At 37.8% G+C, this 12,847-nt stretch overlaps 1 protein-coding gene across 1 annotated transcript in view; it reads right to left on the bottom strand.

Moving 5' to 3' along the window:
• Window positions 1-12,847, bottom strand: part of LOC142335970 (putative Na(+)/H(+) antiporter nhx-9) — a 47,008-nt gene that overhangs the window by 15,118 nt on the left and 19,043 nt on the right. The gene's annotated exons all lie outside the window — the stretch shown is intronic.

The following is a 12,847-nucleotide window of genomic DNA, read 5'->3' as shown; positions in this document are numbered from 1 at the left end:
GAAACCTCCAAATCCAAAGATTTGATACACTGTAAGTTGTTACAAAAAACAGGAAAACCGCTCTGTGAAAGCTTCACTCTTCAGGAATTCGAGAGCAATTTAACCGATATTAGAAGCTTTTTTATTTTTATCCACAAAACTATTTTGGGCCCAGGACAACAAAAAACAAAAACCTAAACAAAAATTAGAGGAAAAGGGATTTGGAATAAGAAAATTGACTGCACACAGTTTAAACAAATATGGCTTGTTTGACTTCATGTACAGTCTATTGTTTGTTACCTTAAAAAAACATTCCCTATCAATTTCATTTTAAATCTTTATAAAAAACGTAAATAGAAAATGCTATATCACTATGTTTAAGCTCCCAATCTATACGTGTTTTAACAGCTCTTAAACATGCTTTTCACAGAAAGCAACACAAGAAACTGGATTTGAACTCAGATCTATGGGTTGAGAAGCGGATTGAGTTGAGCTACGGGGACAGAACGGGAGGTGTTCTCACCAGTGGAAGTTTTGGATTTTCGCAGTCCTTTGTGTACATGTGGGTCTTGTGTGTTTATGTATGCAATCCTGTGTGAGAGCGCCTGAGCATGCATGCATGCGTGTGCACGTAGGCATTCAAATGCTCTTTTCGGTTTTGGGATGTTCATTTCGTTTTCGAACGTTTGCTTAGTTTTCGAACTTTCGCTCTTTTTTCAAACGTTGGATTCCTTTCGAACGTTTTCTTAACCTGACCGCGTACGCGCGTGTGTGTTGTGTGTGCGAGATAGTGCTTGTTTGTGTGACCTTTAGCCATTGATCTTAACTGAATTTAACCATTAAATCGAGTTTATCAACTCAATCAAGCCAATGATTTTTATCCTTGACTTTAACCATTGCATTGCCTTTATGCATTACTTATTGCTCTTTTTACATTTTGTTCCTAGTGATCTGATTTTCGCATATCCAAGAAGGCCACAGATTAGGTAAGAAACATCCGTTGGTGATCAAAAATAAACAGACTGGCAGATCTGAACTGTTCTTAACGTCTGAAGTTTTTTCAATGTCTCAGACCCTAATCAAAATTTAGTTGAAAAAATCTGCTCGACCTTTTAACAATTTTTTATCGTTTAAAGTAACGGTTTCCTCTCGAAATTGATTGTTTTGCAAATGACTGCATTGCCGATAACAAGACTGCAGCAGAGCTTTAAATCTGAAATTAAAAATTAAAGCAGCAATTTTGTTTCCAATTCAACGGTTAGAAATGTCGTTGAGTTACTCTGTCCGTCTGTCGAAAAATGGAAGCTGATGACAGAACGAATCTTAACAAAATGAGCACAGAATTCGAAAATTGCCCCTAGGTAAACACATTGAGGTGGAATGTCAAGAACACAATGCAGGAATTGAAAAAAAACTCCGGCTATGGGGCGGCAAATACTTTTATCACTCCAAACGTGGATCCTGATAACTCTGTTATCAAAAATCTGCTCGACATGAAGGACGAGGACGTAAGCACCCCTATAGCGGCTAAACTCGAGTCTGCAGTAGGAAAAGAAGGTGGACGATTAAAGGCACAGTGATACAAGGGGAAGTCATCTACCCTCTTGAAAAAGGATTAACCGTTCGCTAAACTTCTACCAGATGGATACAAATGATTGTTGTTCGAATTATGGTATGTATTTTTCCTTTCGACTTATCGATGCCTTTCTTTATTTTAAGCCACAAAGATGAAGAATGTGGGGAAACATGCTTCTCAAGTCATGAAGCGACGGGCTCGAATCTTATCCAGGTCCAATGAGAGAAACGATAACGTTTTGTTAAGTGAGTCGCTTTTCGCTAAATATTTCTCCGAAGGATCCAGAAGATTGTTGATCAAAGTATGGTATGTTCTTTCCTTCTGACTTATCGATCTGCTCTTATTTTACTTTCGACCAAGAAGTATAGGAAAGTGAAGCATGCTCCTCAAGTCAAGAAGGGACGTGCACGGATCGTATCCAATTCAGACGAGGGAAACGATCAGAAAAAATTTTTGACTTGCCAATCAGACCGTTGTAAAAACCTGTGCGGACGATTCTTTTGTTGAAAGACGGACCCCACATCCTGCTGTTGATAGCCGAATTAAGTTTGGCAGCTTTCCTGTTGATAAAAAAGGTTCATCCCATAAAGATTACTGAACATGTGGTTAATCTGATGAACGACGAGTTAGAGGAAGGAGAAAATTTTTAAACAACTTTACTGTTAAAAATCTTATTACGTTATTTTCAAGTCTTGAAAGTGTATCCTGTCTGCTGAGGTTTTGCAAAAAACTGACCAACGAGCAAGATTTTGAAACTTTTGAATCCAATAGCATGCAAAATGTTCGAGCTAACCTTGTCATTGCGTTCGAATTTTGAGTGCTGTAACTTCTAGATTTTTGCCATTGCGAATTAAAAAGCACAATATTAAGCCGTTCAAAATAATTGCCACGGCATTTGCTTTCTTTTCGCTCTTTAGTCCTTTCTTTTTTTTCTCTTACCATTTCATCGCTTTCATTGGTCATCATTTCTCCCATTAGACGCAAGCAGAGAAAATAATCGATCTGAAGAACCGGAAGTTCACTCAAACGCCAATTTCTCACTCACATTAAAACTTTGACGAAAAATATTGACTCAAACCTCCTCACTCATTTGCTTCCTTTAATGTTCCAGTCACGTGATTAAAGACACCAGGCTAATTTGAGTTTAATTAAGAGAAAAAACAAACACTTAAAAACATTGCTGCAATAGCTTTATGCAGTGTAAGTTGCTGCAAATGAATAAGAACAATCTGCGAATGATTCACTCTTGAGTTAACCGAGAGCAATTCTTCCATATGGTAGCTTTTTTCCACACAACTGTTTTTGTGTTCAGTATGGCACAAAAATTTTGAAGTATGCTCCAGGACAAAAAAAAACCTGAACAAAATTTATTGGGAAACGGATTTGGAATATGAAGATTGATTGCACATAGTTTAAACATGCATGCGTGTGCACGCAGGCATTCAAAAGCTCTTTTCGGTTTTGGGATGTTCACTTGGTTTTCGAACGTTCGTTTAGTTTTTGAACTTTCGCTCTTTTTTCAAACGTTGGATTCCATTCGAACGTTTTCTTAACCTGACCCCGTGTGTTGGTAATTGTGTGTGCGGGATAGTGCTTGTTTGTGTGACCTTTAGTCATTGAACTTAACTGAATTTAACCATTAAATCGAGTTTATCAACTCAATTAGGCCAAGGATTTTTATCCTTGACTTTAACCATTGCATTGCCTTTATGCATTACTTATTGCTCTTTTTACATTTTTAATCCTAGTGAACTGATTTTCGCATATCCAAGAAGGCCACAAATTAGGTAAGAAACATCCATTGGTCATCAAAAGTAAACAGGGTGGGCAGATCTGAACTGGTCTTAACGTCTGAAGTTTTTTCAATGTTTCAGGCCTTAATCAAAATTTAGTTGAAAAAATCTGCTCTAATTTTTAACAATTTTTTCTCGTTTAAAGTAACGGTTTCCTCTCGAAATTGACTGTTTTGCAAATGACTGCTTTGCCAATAACAAATATGCAGCAAAGCTTTAAATCTGAAATTAAAAAGTTTAAGCAGCAATTTATGTTTGCAATTCAACGGTTAGAGATGTCGTTGAGTTACTCTGTCTGTCGAAAAAAGGAAGCTGATGACACAATGAATCTTAACAAAATGAGTGCAGAATTCGAAAATTGCCCTAGGTAAACAAATTGAGGGGGACTGTCAGGAACACAATGCAGGAATTGAAAAAAACTCCGGCTATGGGGCGGCAAACATTTTCATCACTCCAAACGTGGATTCTGATAATTCTATCAAAAATCTGCTCGACATGAAGGACGAGGACGTACGCACCCCTATAGCGGCCAAAGTCGAGTCTGAAGTAGGGAAAAAACGTGGACGATAAAAGGCACAGTGAGACAAAGGGAAGTCATCTACCCTCTTGAAAAAAAATTTACCATTCGCTAAACTTCCAGATGGATACAGATGATTGTTGTTCGAATTATGGTATGTATTCTTCCTTCGCCTTATCGATGCCTTTCTTTAGTTTAAGCCACAAAGATGAAGAAAGTGGAGAAACATGCTCCTCAAGTCATGAAGCGACGGGCTCGAATCTTATCCAGGTCCGATGAGAGAAACGATATCCTCTTAAGTGATTCGCTTTTCGCTAAATATTTCTCCGATAGACCCAGAAGATTGTTGATCGAAGTATGGTATGTTCTTTCCTTCTGACTTATCGATCTGCTCTTATTTTACTTTCGACCACGAAATATAAGAAAAAGAAGCATGCTCCTCAAGTCGAGAAGGGACGTGCACGGATCGTATCCAGTTCATACGAGGGAAACGATAAGAAAAAAATTTTGACTGTTGCCAATCAGGCCGTTGTGAAAACCTGTGCGGACGATACTTTTGTTGAAAGACGGACCCCACATCCTGCTGTTGATAGCCGAATTAAGTCTGGCAGCTTTCTTTTGGATAAAAAAGGCTTCCCCATAAAGATTACTAAAAATGTGGTTAATCCGAAGAAAGACGAGTTAGAGGAAGGAGAAAATGATTACCCAACTTTACTGATAAAAATCTTATTATGTTAATTTCAAGTCTTGAAAGTGTATCCTGTCTGCTGAGGTCTTGAAAAAAACTGACCAAAAAGCAAGATTTTGAGACTTTTGAATCCAATAACATGCAAAATGTTCGAGCTAAATTTTTCATTGCGTTCGAATTTTGAGTGCTGTAACTTCCAGGTTTTCGCCTTTGCAAATAAAGCACAATTTTAAGCCGTTCAAAAATATTTTCCACAGCTTTTTTCTTTATTTTCTCTATTTTCGCTTTCTTTTCTCTCTTAGTCCTTTCTTTTTTCTCTTGCCCTTTTATCGCCTTCATTTGTCAGCATTTCTCACAATCGACGCAAGCAGAAAAATAATCCATCTAAAGAACCGGAAGTTCATGGTAACGCCAAATTCTCACTCCACTTACAACTTTTAAGAAAAATATTGACTCAAACCCACTCACTCATTTGCTCCCTTTACTGTTCCAGACAAGTGATTAAAGAAAGCAAGCTAATTTGACTTTAATGAAGAGAAAAAACAAACACTTAAAAACATTGCTGCAATAGCTTTATGCAGTGTAAGTTGTTGCAAATGAATAAGAGTATTCTGTGAATGATTCACTCTTAAGTTATTCGAGAGCAATTCATCCATATGGTAGCTTTTTCACAAAGATGTTTTTGTGTTCAGTATGGCACCAAAAATTTTGAAGTATTCTCAAGGACAAAAAAACCTGAACAAAATGTATTGTGAAATGGATTTGGAATATGAAGATTGTTAAACAAAAAAGCTTGTTTGATTTGACGTAAAAGTAATTGTTTGTTACCTTGCTAAAATCGTTTCCTATGAATTTCATTTTTTAAATATATATATATATATATATATATATAAATATATATATATATATATTAAACGAAATCGAAAATGCTATACCACCATGTTTAACCTTCCAGTCTATACATGTCTTAACACCACCACCCTTCAACATGATGTTCGAAAAAACCATAAAACAAAAATCGGACTTGAGCCCATGTCTATGGGTTGGGAAGCAGAATGAGTTGGTCAACGGGTACGAAACAGGTGGATGTTCGGGATTGTAGCAGTCCTTTGCGTCTGTGTGGGTCTTGTGTGTGTGTTATCTTAACCTGACCGTTTACATGTGTGTGTGTGTGTGGGTGGGTGTGTGCGTGAGCTTGCGCCGTTGACCAAGACTGAAGATAACTATTGCATGGAGTTTAAGCGGTGAATCAGGACAACGATTGTATGCTTCCGGGTGTGCGTATATGAAAAAAAAATCAGTTGAAAAAAACGTGTAATTTTTTGACGCCTAATTTCTTCGTTTAAAATAACGGATTTCTCTCAAAATTGACTGTTTTCCAAATGACTGCTTTGACGATAACAAGACTGCAGCAGAGCTTCAAATCTGAAATTAAAAAGTTAAAGCAGCAATTTATGTTTGCAATTCAACGGCTAGAAATGTCGTTGAGTTACTCTGTCTGTCTGTCTGTCGAAAAATGGAAGCCGATGACAGAATGAATCTTAACAAAATGAGCGCAGAATTCGAAAAATTGCCCCTAGGTAAACACATTGAGGGGGAATGTCAAGAACACAATGCAGGAATTGAAAAAAAAACTCCGGCTATGGGGCGGCAAAGACTTTTATCACTCCAAACGTGGATCCTGATAGCTCTGTTATCAAAAATCTGCTCGACATGAAGGACGAGGACGTAAGCAACCCTATAGCGGCTAAACTCGAGTCTGCAGTAGGAAAAGAAGGTGGACGATTAAAGGCACAGTGATACAAGGGGAAGTCATCTACCCTCTTGAAAAAGGATTAACCGTTCGCTAAACTTCTACGAGATGAATACAAATGATTGTTGTTCGAATTATGGTATGTATTTTTCCTTCCGACTTATCGATGCCTTTCTTTAGTTTAAGCCACAAAGATGAAGAAAGTGGAGAAACATGCTCCTCAAGTCATGAAGCGACGGGCTCGAATCTTATCCAGGTCCGATGAGAAACGATATCCTGTTGTTAAGTGAGTCAGAAGTTGGAGAATCAATGTAAAAGCTCCTAATCGGTTCATGTTTTAACACCCACTTGAACATGTTCATAGAAATCAAAAAGCACAAATTGGAGTCTATGGGTTGAGAAGCGGAATGAGTTGCTCTACGATGACGGAACGGGAAGCGTTCTCATCCAGCGGAATTTTGGAATAGTAGCAGTCCTTTGCGTCTGTTTGGGTCTTGTGTGTGTGTTATCTTAACCTGACCGTGTACGTGGTTGTGCATGCGCGTACTTGTGTGTGAGATGAGATAGTGTGGGTGCGTGTGTGACCTTGAGGCATTGCCCTAAAAGAATTTAAACATTGCATGGAGTTTGAGCACTGAATGAGGACAACCACATTACGGGTGTGCGTGTATGTAAAAATTCAGTTTAAAAAAAGTGCAACTTTTTTACGCTTATTTTCTCCGCATAAAGTAACGGTTTCCTCTCTAAAATGACATTTTTCCAAATGACTGCTTTGACGATCACCCGACCGCAGCAAAGCTTCAAATCTGAAAATCAAAAGTTCGAGCATCAAATTATTTTTGCTATTCAACGGTTACAAATGTCGTTTAGTTAGTCCGTCTGTCAGTCGATAAGTGGAAGCTCTGATGACAGAACGAACCTTCAAAAAGGAGAGCAGAATTTTCCCCTAGCTAAACAAATTGAAGGTAACTGTCAGAAACACAATGCAGGAAATTTCAAAAGTTCAAAAAGGCAGCAACTAAATTTATCAATCCAAACGTGGATCCTGATATTTCTGTTATCAAAATCTGCTCGACATGTAGAACGAGGACAACAGCACCCCCATGGCGGTGAATGTCGAGTCCGCAGAAAGGAGGTCGACGAAAAAAGGCACAGCAAGAGAAAATAAATCATCTACCCTCTTGAAAAGTGAGTAACTTTTTGCTAAACTTCTGCCAGATGAATCCAAAGGATTGTTGCTCGAAGTATCTTATTTTCTTTCCTTTTGACTTATACATCTGTTTAGTTTTAGCCACGATGTTGAAGAAACTGGAAAAAGTCAAAAAGTGACATGCACGGATCGCATCGAGTTCCGACGACGGAAACAATAAGATTAGATTTGTACCCAATGCCAGTCAGACAGTTGTAAAAACCTGTGTGGACGTCTCTTGTGTTCGACGACGGACCACAAATCCTGCTGCTGATAGCCGAATTAGGCCTGGCAGCTTTCCTTTGCATAAAAGAAGGCAATTCCCAAAAAGAATACTAAAATTGTGGAGGTTAACCTGATGAAAGACAAGTTAAAGGAGGGTAAAAATGATTAAGCAACTCTACTGATAGAAACCAAAATAATTATGTTATCTCCATGTCTTGAACGCGTCTGCTGAGGTCTTACAAAAAAACATTAAGAAGCAAGATTTTGATAGAGTTTTGAATGCAAAAACATGCGAAGTCTTGGAGCTCACTTTTTCATTGCGTTCAAATTTTGACTGCTCTGTTTTCTAGGTTTTTGCCATTGCGAATTAAAATGCACAATTTTAAGCCGTTCAAAATATTTACAACAGCTTTTTTTATTTTCTCTATTTTCGCTTTCTTTTCTCTTAGTCCTTTCTTTTTTCTCTAGCCCTTTTATCGCTTTCATTTATCAGCATTTCTCACAATCGACGCAAGCAGAGAAAATAATCCATCTGAAGAACCAGAAGTTCGCTCAAACGCCAATTTCTCACTCCACTTATAACTCTGCAAATATTGACTCAAATTCGCTCGCACATTTGCTCCCTTTACTGCTCTAGCAACGTGATTGGAGTCAAAAGCTAATTTGACTTCAATGAAGAGAAAAAACAAACATTTAAAAACATTGCCGCAATAGCTTTCCAAATCAAGTGATTTATGCAGTGTAAGTTGCTGAAAATGAAAGGAAGAACATCCATCATCCAATACCGGTAGATTTATATTTTTTGTCAACAAAACTGTTTTGTGTTCAGTATGTAACAAAAATTTGGAGCAAGCTCCAGGACAATGAAAACAAAAACCTAAACGAAATTAATCCAAAACAGATTTGGCACATGAAAATTGATTGCTCATAGTAAAAACAAAAGGCTTGTTTGATTTCATGTACACTCGATTGTTTGTTTCCTTGCAAAAATCATTCACTTTCAATTTCAATTTAAATCTATACTGAATGAAACCGAAAATGCTTTACCACCATGTAAAAGCTCCTAATCGGTACATGTTTTAACACCCCCTTGAACATGTTCATAGAAATCAAAAAGCACAAATCAGATTTGAGCCTATGTCTATGGGTTGAGAAGCGGAATGAGTTGCTCTACGGTGACGGAACGGGAGGTGTTCTCATCCAGTGGAAGTTAGGGATTGTAGCAGTCTTTTGCGTCTTTTTGTATTCAAATTCACTTCTCGGTTTCCGGATGTTCACTCCGTTTTCGAACATTTGCTTAGTTTTCAAATTTACGCTCCTTTTTCAAACGTTCAATTCGTTTTCGAACGTTCTCTTATGCGGTGTTAAAACATGTAACCTGACCGCGTACGTCTGTGTTTGTGTGTGTACTCGTGAAAGTAAGATGGTGGGTAAGTGTTTGTGTGTGTGCGCGTGACCTTGAGCCGTTGCCTTCAAACCGAAAATTTTTAATGCGTCGACTTTAACGACTGAATCAGACGATTCATTTTATCCTTCGCTTTAACCTTTTCGTTGCGTTTCTGCATTGCTGATTGCTCTTTTTATATATTGTCATTCCTGGTGCAATGAATTTTGCACATCCAAGATGGCCGACGATTAGGTAAGAAAGATCCATTGGTGATCAAAAGTAAACAAGGCGGGCACATCTAAACCGTCTGAGATTTTTCACTCGTCTCAGAACATAATCGTAAAATTTACTTGAAAAATGAGGTCAACTTTCTTACGCTTATTTTCTTCACTTGAAGTAACGCTTCTTCTCGAAACTGACTGTTTTCCAAATGACTGCTTTGCCGATAACCAGACTGCAGCAAAGCTTCAAATCTGAAAATCAACGGTTTGAGAAGCAATTTTTGTGCTATTCAATCGTGACAAATGTCGTTGAGTTAGTATGTCTGTCAATCGAAAAGTGGCAGGTCTGATGACAGAATGAATCGTCAAAAAAGAAGAGCAGAATTAAGAAATTGCCCCTAGATGAACAAATTGAAGCCAACTGTCAGGAACACAATTCGAGAATTGAAAAAATTTCTCCAAATTCAATGGGCGGCAATTGATTTTATCACTGCAAAACATATGCGGACGTTGCTTATGACCGACCCAAAATCCTACTGTTGATAGCAGAATTAAGCTTGACAGCTCTCCTTTGGATAAAAAAGGCTGTTCCCATAAAAATTACTAGTAATGGTTAATCTGATGAACGACGAGTTAGAGGAAGGAGAAAATGTTTAAACAATTTTACTGTTAAAAATCTTATTATGTTATTTTCAAGTCTTGAAAGTGTATCCTGTCTGCTGAGGTTTAGCAAAAAAACTGACCAAAAAGCAAGATTTTGAAACTTTTGAATCCAATAACATGCAAAATGTTCGAGCTAAATTTTTCATTGCGTTCGAATTTTGAGTGCTGTAACTTCCAGGTTTTCGCCATTGCAAATAAAGTATAATTTTAAGCCGTTCAAAAATATTTCCTACAGCTTTTTTCTTTATTTGCTCTATTTTCGCTTTCTTTTCTCTTTACTCCTTTCTTTTTTTTCTCGCACTTATATCGCTTCCATTTGTCACCATTTCTCACATTCGACCAAGCAGAGAAAATAATCCATCTGAAAACCCGGAAATTGCTCAAACGCCATATTCTCACTCCACTAAAAACTTTGAAAAATATTGAACCAAACGCACTCGCACATTTGCTCCCTTTACTGCTCTAGCCAGGTGATTGAAGTCAGCAGCGAATTTGACTTCAATGAAGAGAAAACATTTAAAACATTGACGCAAAAATTTTCCAAATCGAGTGATTTATGCATGTAAGTTGTTGCAAATGAATGGAAAAACATTTTGCGAATGATTCGCTCTTCAATAAATTGAGAGCAATTCATCCAATGTTAGTTTTTTGTCCACAAAACAGGTTTTTGTCCACAAAACAGTTTTCTGTTCAGAATGGCACACAAGTTTTGAAGTATGCTCCAGGACAATAAAAAACAAAAACTTAAACGGAACTTATAGGAAAACGTAATTGGGAAATGGAAATTGATTGCACATAGTTTAAACAGAAAAGCTTGTTTGATTTCATGTAAAAGCAATTGTTACCATGCAAAAAACTTTGCCTATTAATTTCGTTTTTTATATATACTTTAAAGGAAATCGAAAATGGTATACCAACATGTTTAAGCTCCTAATCTGTACTGACCGTTGCCAGTTAGAGCGAGCGTTGTAACATGTGCGGATGACTCTTGAGTTCAAAGACAGACACCGGGTCCTGTTGATGGCCGAATTAAGCCTGACAGCTCTCCTTTTGATAAAAAAGCTATTCCCATGAAGATCACTAAAACTGCAGATTAACCTGATTACAGAAAATTTAGATGAGTGATTAAGCAACTCTACTGATATAAACCCAATTATCTAGACTCTGTTCTTTTCAAGTCTTTAAGTGTATGCTGTCTGCTGAGGTTTTGCAAAGAAAATTGACAAAGCAGCAAGATTTTTATAGTTTTCAATTCGAAAACAAGCCAAATATGCCATAGCTCTTTTGTTTCGTTTCTCTATTTTCGCTTGCCATTCTTTTCTTTTCTCATTTTCTTTTGTCTTCATTTTTCACATTCTGTTCTCTCTCTTGCCTCACTTCTATAACACTTTTCTCTTTTCTCGTTTTCCTTTTGCCTTTTCTGTTCTCAATTTCTTATCTCTTTATGTTCATTCTTTGCTCACTTTCATTTCCTACCTTCTTCTCTTTTTTTCCTTCTCGCCTTCTTATCTCTTTCTTTTCTTACTCTGCATTCTCACTTTCTTTTCTGGCTTTCTTTTCTCATTTCCTTTTCTCATTTTTTCTTTCCTCGTTTTCTTTTTGTAAGTTTCTTTTCTCGCTTTCTTTTCTCTTTCGTTTGTCACTTTCTTTTCTCGCCTTTTTCTCTTTCTTTTCTCTCTTTCGTTTCTAACTTTCGTTTCTCACTTTCTCTTCTCGCCCTCTTTTTGTCACTCTTATTGTCCTTTCTCACTTTTTCTCGTTTTCGTTTCAAACTTTCGTTTCAAACTTTTGTTTCTCACTATATTTTCTCGCCTTCTTCTCTCTTTCTGTCTGTCACTTTCTTTTCTCGCCTTCGATTCTCACTTTCTTTTCGTACCTTCTCTCATTTTCTTTTCACTTTTTCTCTTTCGTTTCTCACTTCCTCTTCTCGCCTTCTTTTTGTCACTTTCACCTCTCTTTCCTTTCTCACTTTCATTTCTCACTTTTGCTTCTCACTTTCTTTTATCGCCTTCTTTCCTCACTTTCTTTTCTTTCTGTTTGCCACTTTCTTTTTTCGCCTTCTATTCTCACTTTCGTTCCTCACTTTCTTTACTCATTTTCCTTTCTTTCTCACTTTCGTTTCTCACTTTTTCTCATTTTCCTGAAGCATACTTAACGCTTTTGAGCTGTACTGAACAGAACACAAACTTTTATAGACAAAACAATAAACAACCAACCAGTGTTGGATGAGTTGCTCTCGAACAACTGACATGTGCTCAATTTAATTTGAGTCCGCTTCAATCCTCACCTAGCTGGTCGAAGCGGTGAAAATATTGTTACTAAGATTATAGATCGGTTTACATAAAATCGACGCACTTTTCATTTGACTCTTAGTAGTACAGCATCACCACTTGACAAAAACTTTGCTTAAAAACGTAAAACATAACCGACTAACGTCTGGCGAATTGCTCTCAAACGACCGGCGAGCGGGTGACTTCGTCAGTAGCTATCTACGGTTTAGTGAGGTCAGCTTAAGTGAAGGGCCGTGATGTGAGTAAAGCATGCGAGGGGCTAGTGCACAGTGGGCAAGTGGTGGGGGGGGGGGGGTGGCAGGGGGTCTTTGACTGCACGGGGACCCTTACGGCATGAACGATGTGCAGAGACGGGGATTGGGGGTGAACTGAGGGGGGGGGGGGTCAACCTCTATGAACAGCCCTCCACACCATAAGTACAAGTCTCCAAAACAAATTCTGTGAATCGCATACTTGGAGACTAGTGAGCTGAAAGGCTGTAAGAGAACTTAATGCCCGCTGGGCGCTACCTGTTTATCCCGTTTGTGAGGACGAAAAGTCAAATGGGTCAGACGAAAAATTGGTC

This window comes from Convolutriloba macropyga, chromosome 3 (genome assembly GCF_964194025.1).
Source record: "Convolutriloba macropyga chromosome 3, txConMacr16.3, whole genome shotgun sequence".
NCBI classification, from domain to species: Eukaryota; Metazoa; Xenacoelomorpha; order Acoela; family Convolutidae; genus Convolutriloba; species Convolutriloba macropyga.
The sequence above is the reverse complement of the archived record's forward strand: the minus strand, read 5'-3'. Positions and strand labels throughout refer to the sequence as shown.